The sequence below is a fragment of the Carya illinoinensis genome, chromosome 12 (genome assembly GCF_018687715.1).
Source record: "Carya illinoinensis cultivar Pawnee chromosome 12, C.illinoinensisPawnee_v1, whole genome shotgun sequence".
Taxonomy (NCBI): Eukaryota; Viridiplantae; Streptophyta; class Magnoliopsida; order Fagales; family Juglandaceae; genus Carya; species Carya illinoinensis.
Window position 1 is genome coordinate 14,760,483 of NC_056763.1, and position 6,112 is coordinate 14,766,594.

The following is a 6,112-nucleotide window of genomic DNA, read 5'->3' on the forward strand; positions in this document are numbered from 1 at the left end:
AAATGACTTTGTAATAATATTAGTTATATTTTTGGAAATAATTTAGAGTTTAACAATTATAAAAATTGAGTGGATGTTGAGAAATTTGGAAAGTGACGATATTTATAGGGTTACGAGGAATTAAAATAGGTTAATGTGTGCATTTCATGTTGAGATATTGGAATGCATGTTTGATGAGCACACGAAAGTGCACTCTAAATACTCTATTATTAGATTAAAATGCTAAAATGTGAATAGAAATCATAGAAATTAATGTGTATTCTTGAATTGAGTTTATATTTACGTTGGGATACTCCTAATCAGTTTTTTATGTTTAATTTCAGAGTTTATAAAAGATAAATTCAAAGCTCAGTCAAATTCAATGACAGACTTTCATGGGGTTTGAGAGTAGGGCTGCAAACCGAACCACTCGGTTCAAATTTTGGTCCGATCCGATCCGACCCGCAGGGAAAACAAAACCACAATTGATCCGATCCGATCCGTGAAATTTAGTTCGGATCGAACCTGTTCTAAACCGTTCGCTTTCTCCTCGTTTGTTCTACCATGATCTGTTCACTTTCTGCATCGTAGCTTTAGCAAGAGGAAGAAGAAGATGGGTTTGTATCTTAATCAATCTTAAAAATGGCTAATAATGCAATAATATATTCCTGAAAAAAAAAATAACAGAGAAGAGATCAGCGAGAATGAGAAAGAGGGAGGACTGGGGAAGGAGAGAGGGATTAGGGTTTGTGTGAAATGGAACAAAACGAGGCCGTTTTGAAGGGATCGGCTGGACTTCTCAAAAATGGGTTTAATCTTTCCGTTGGTAAAGAGAATCTGTGTTTTAATACGAAAATCCAACTTTTACAATGCCATGTCAAAGAAATAGAGGGACAAACTTTACAGTGCCATGCCAAAGAAATAGAGGGACAAACTTTACAAACTCTAGCAACATGATGCCGCGTCATGATTTGAGTAGGGCTGGAGCACAGGAGCTCCTCTGTAGCCTCTATGTTGATCGCAAGGCGTCTCCATCTCAGCTTCAAAAATGACGACGAAAAGCACTTCAAATTCTCAGCGTGGAGCTTCCTCCTCTTAGTGGTGGTTGTTGAGCTCGCCGCCGCTACCGCCACCATGGCCAGAAATGGTCGAGCTCTAATCCTTACGACCGCCTATGCCACTTCCATCACTACAATATCTGAGATTCCTCAATGGGTTGCTGGCTATGTTCTTCTTCTGTGTTGTTCTTCTTCTGCGGGTGATCGGTTTCGACCGATGTCATAGGTAATAAACCCGATAATGGGTTTGACCCGCTGAACATGATTTTAGGCGGGTGGGGCCATGTCGGGCCTAACGGGTTGATTAGGCCAGGCCCTTTTATGCACAGGCCTATTTGAGAGCAATTTGGATCAAACAAAAAAATTACAAAAGGAAATTGCAAGAAGTCAAAGTTTGAAAAATTTGCTAGGAGATAGCCTGTACATATTTTAATATTTTGAACGTAACTTTCTCCTCACATATTGGATTGACACGATTTGTGATGCATTAGAAAGATATCTTAAAGGGCTATAACTTTGTCTGGAATAAGGATTTTCAAATTAGAACTCTTGAATCACGTACATGGCTATCAAGATTAATCCTAAAATTTACGTGATTTTTTTATGCGGGAATTATGAAAATATTAGGGTTTCTTTCTTACCCTATATAAGCATATCATTAATACGAACTGGAGGAGGAGGAGAGTCATAAGAGGCAGATTTGAAGAGAGGAGAAAATCATTTCCATGGTCGCCGTTTGCTTTATTTTTCTTAAGAGATTTTTGTTATCCATTATATTTATAGGTAACTAAATTCTCAAGTAGGGTTAGGGATATATTTGATGGCATTTTTAATTTATATATTTGATTTTTAATTACTAAAACTATTTTGTTTTATCGTTCTCAATTCATTGTTAATGTTTTCTTCTCCGAATAATCATGGAATATAGTTTATTTATGGATTCAGTCATACTTTTTCTATTGAATGGATTGGTTCTTTGATTATGTTTGTGTAACATCCGGGTCCAATGCCAAGCTGTGTTCAAAATTTGTTTTATTTATATGTGCGAAAATGCCATTTAAGTTTTCAAATATTTTTTTTAAATAGACTACAGACCTAAAATATTTTCTTTTGTTCCTTTTGATAAATTAAGATTTCCTTCCGTTCTGTTATTTAAGTTAAAAATATTTTATGGGTTGAGATAATTTTTTTGCACAATTTGAATTTTTTTTTTAAGTTTAAGTCGAGGCCCAAAACTTAGGAAAGCCCATGACAAAACCCGTGAGAGCCATTTATCGGAGTCCAGTCTCCACATCATACACGTTCCCACTCTCATTTTCGTGCCTTTCACGTCTTCACGTCATGCACGGTTTCTCCTCTAGGGTTTACTATCTTTCTTTATTTAAATCCCACATAGAAAACTCACCCATCAAATCTAGAGTTGCCGCCTCACCTTCCCTTCACCCTCTAGTAAAAACAAGCTGTGTATAGCTGTCCTCTTCAAAACCCGCAAGCCACCACGTTCAAACACCATGGAAGAGTAGCACCAGTAGTCATCTGCCATCGGGAACATCCTTCCCACGTGAAGCCTAGTAGCGCAACACTCCCCAGCTCGGCCAAGAGCCACCTAGTCGCACCACCTACTCACTGATGTGCATCCCTCCCTTTAGCCACCATGGTTGCACCACATGACAACTGTAAAACCATACCACTTCCATACCAAAGAAGCCCCTGTTTTTTACCCCCGAAACAGAGGAAGTAGTCTTCCCCACCATGGGCCTCAAGCCAGCCACCCCACGCCGCCAATCTCCTCCACGCCATCGCTACTACACGATGTGTCTCCATCGTTAAACACCCGTATGTAGCCCTTAGCTCTCTCGGTAATCTCTCTTGCCCCCACAAGCATTGCTCTCTCTCATCTCTCGCTTGTCCTTCCTCTCATCAATCTCTCCCTCTCTGTGCTCAGCCGCCAGCTTTGCTCATGTCTCCACCACCTCGCAACTACACTCAAGTGAGTCTCTGTCGCGCGACTACCCTGGGTCAAGTAAGTAATTGGGTTTATGGGTTTTCATAAGCCCTTTACGTACGTAGGACGGTAGGACGTAGGGAGGCTTAGTTTTATCAAATTATAATTTTGCTCTCAGTTGTTTTAAAACATGGTGTTTCAAGGATTTATTTCAATGGGTTTATTTTTACTTGATTCTGTTTTATATATATATTTATATAGTGTGTTACGATAAGTGATTTTGAAGTAAAATATTTTTGGGTTGAGTTTTGGTTCTAAATTATTTTGGGTCGAGTAATAGTTTTATGTAAATGACTGTTCATTCTTTTTAAATGGGTTAGATCTTGATTTCTTTAATAGACTAAAGTTTGAGTTGGAATTAGGTTAAGTAAAAATTACGTGGATAATTGATGGTTTTGGAAAAGAATAGTATTTTAGGAATTATGAGGAATTTAGGTTTCAAGGATTTTAGAATAGATTAATTTAGCATTTCGAGTTTAAATATCAGAATATGCGTTTGACCAGAAATTTACAAGAATTACGTGATTATTTTATAGGTGACAATTCATTTTTGTTCGGTTATTGTGGAAGAATCCTAAAATGCTAAGAGTCCAGGTAAGCATGGTTCCTATGCTAGACTTTGCATAAAAGGAAAATGAATTGATGTCGACTTTTAAAATATGCATATTTTGGTTTTTTAAAAGAAATATTAAAAACAACCCCAATTATTTGTTATAGCATTTCTCATGAAATCTATATAAAAGGGAAAGTATTTCTGTCATGACTGGTGTAGACATGATTTTATTTTCTAGCATTTTGTTTATAAACTGTGCAAAAGAGAGCGAATATTACCTTTTGTGCATAATCTATATTTTTGTGATCTGATTATGTTCTATTTTGAAGACGTTTTGAAGTCTAATATGATATGATATAATATCTAAAAACTTTTGGCATGACATTCTGAATTTGGGATGTGGTTTGTGGATGGTGATCTGTTTGACCTACCACGGGAGCTAATAATGGCTTCTGTTTGGGTTGGTACCAACCGTTCTATTTCTGGTGGAAACAAAGTGGTTTTCGGGTGTTCTTTCCTGTGTGCACACTCAGGGCTCCAAGAATATTAAGAGAAAGATTCACATTCTGTTTCTACTTGGTTCGCCGTCGGGGTTTGCACAACCCTACCACAGGGGTTAAACATGGAATTCTGTTCTGATGTGATGTTTCAGTTATGATGTGCCAAAGGAACTTTGAATAAGAATATTTTTCTAAAACATTCGCTCTGATATTTTTGATAACATGTTTTGACTCTGCATTTTGAAAATAAAAAGTGTTTTCATTCTGCATTCTGAACTCTGTAAATGCTCATATTTGCACACTAGTATATGTTCTCTGCTTACTGAGTTGTTGATAACTCACATCTTATCTCCATAACATTTTTTAGATGATTTTGGAATAGTTCAGCTGAGGATTAGGATTATGGAGCATGGGTGAGTTGATTATTTAAGCATAGTGGATTACTCATAGAAGATTTTATGGGGATTGACAGTTTTTATTAAGAGATTTTGTAGTTTTCGGAAAACTTTATATTTTGGAGTCGGTAAATATCTTGATGAAATGTGAGTTTTAAGTTACAGAAAGTAACTTTCCAACCCTTGCGGGATCTGGGCATTACAGTTTGGATCAATTATTTATCTATATTGATTTAGTTATTTGTTGCAATATTACTCCCTAAGTATATTGTCGTCGTTGGATTTTTTCAATATGGGTAATAATTTATATATTTTAAAAGTGGTGAATGATTTTTCAAAGGATTACATTTGGTTTAATTTTAGTTTATAAATCTATACCTCTAATTGGAAATTTCGGGAATTGAGTTCCCAATTGAGTTATTCAATGAATTAAGAATAATTAAAATACCGAATTTGTGCAAGGGATTTCCGATACTTTACGATTCATTAAATTTGAATACTTTTCTATTAGTCACTTTGCTTCACTTTAATTTGCATTTAAAATTAATCTTTGTTCTCCATTAATCATTTAATATTTTTCTTTAGTTTTTTTATTCCTTATGCTATTTTTTTAAGTTGTCTCCTTATGGAATTGACACCCCAAAGTTGTGCTACAGCTACCATGTTATTCTTTGAACTTAATCAAATTTTGGCGTCGTTGCCAGGGAGACAGTAGAAGAATTGCTAGATAGCTTTTTTCAGCAGTTTCTAAAGGTGGTAACTTCGTTTCCTCTTTTAGCTTACTATATCTTTACTTTCTTTTCTTTTTCTTTTTGTAGTTTTTTTTTTTTTAGTGTTGTATTTTTCTTTACCTTGCATGTACAGGTATAGAGACACCTTGGATCGATTTGCTTGTAGAACAGTGTTAGAGTTAGAGTCAGAGTCTAATTTTTCTAATCATGAGTACCTACACTCTACACTTATAGCAAGACCATCATGCCTTATATTTCCACCAAATATTCTTCCAATGGATTTCAAACTAGGTATAATACAACTTCTCCCTATTTATCATGGTTTAGAGAGTGAAAATCCATATGTGCATATTAGGGAGTTTGAAGAGGTTGTTGTTGCATTTCATGGTCAACCTGGCATTGTAGATGCTGTTCGACTTAAATTTTTTTTCTTCTCACTAAAGGATAAGGCAAAGAATTGGATGTATTCATTGAGACCACGGTCTATTGGCTCATGGGCTGAGATGACCCAAATTTTTTTCGACAAATACTTTCCTCATCATAAGACTAATGTTTTGAAAGGGCATATCTCAACTTTTACACAAAAGGATAGTGAGACTTTGTATCAAGCATGGGAACATTTTAAAGAGTTACTTAACTTGTGTCCTCATCATGGTTATGAAAGTTGGCATCTAGTTAGCTATTTTTATGAAGGTCTCACTCCTAGGGTTTCTTTCTTACCTTATATAAGCATATCATTAGCATGAATAGAGGAGGAGGAGAGGCACAAGAGGCAGATTTGAAGAGAAGAGAAAATTACTTCCATAGCCGCTATTTGCTTTATTTTTCTCTGGAGATTTTTGTTGTCTGTTATATTTATGGGTAAATCAATTCTCAAGTAGGGTTAGGGAT

At 35.9% G+C, this 6,112-nt stretch overlaps 1 non-coding gene across 1 annotated transcript; it reads right to left on the reverse strand.

Moving 5' to 3' along the window:
* Positions 1–5,772: 5,772 nt before the first annotated feature.
* Positions 5,773–5,879, reverse strand: LOC122290665. Its single transcript, XR_006236524.1, has one exon. It is a non-coding gene; the product is annotated as a small nucleolar RNA R71 (small nucleolar RNA).
* Between the last annotated feature and the right edge of the window lie 233 nt (positions 5,880–6,112).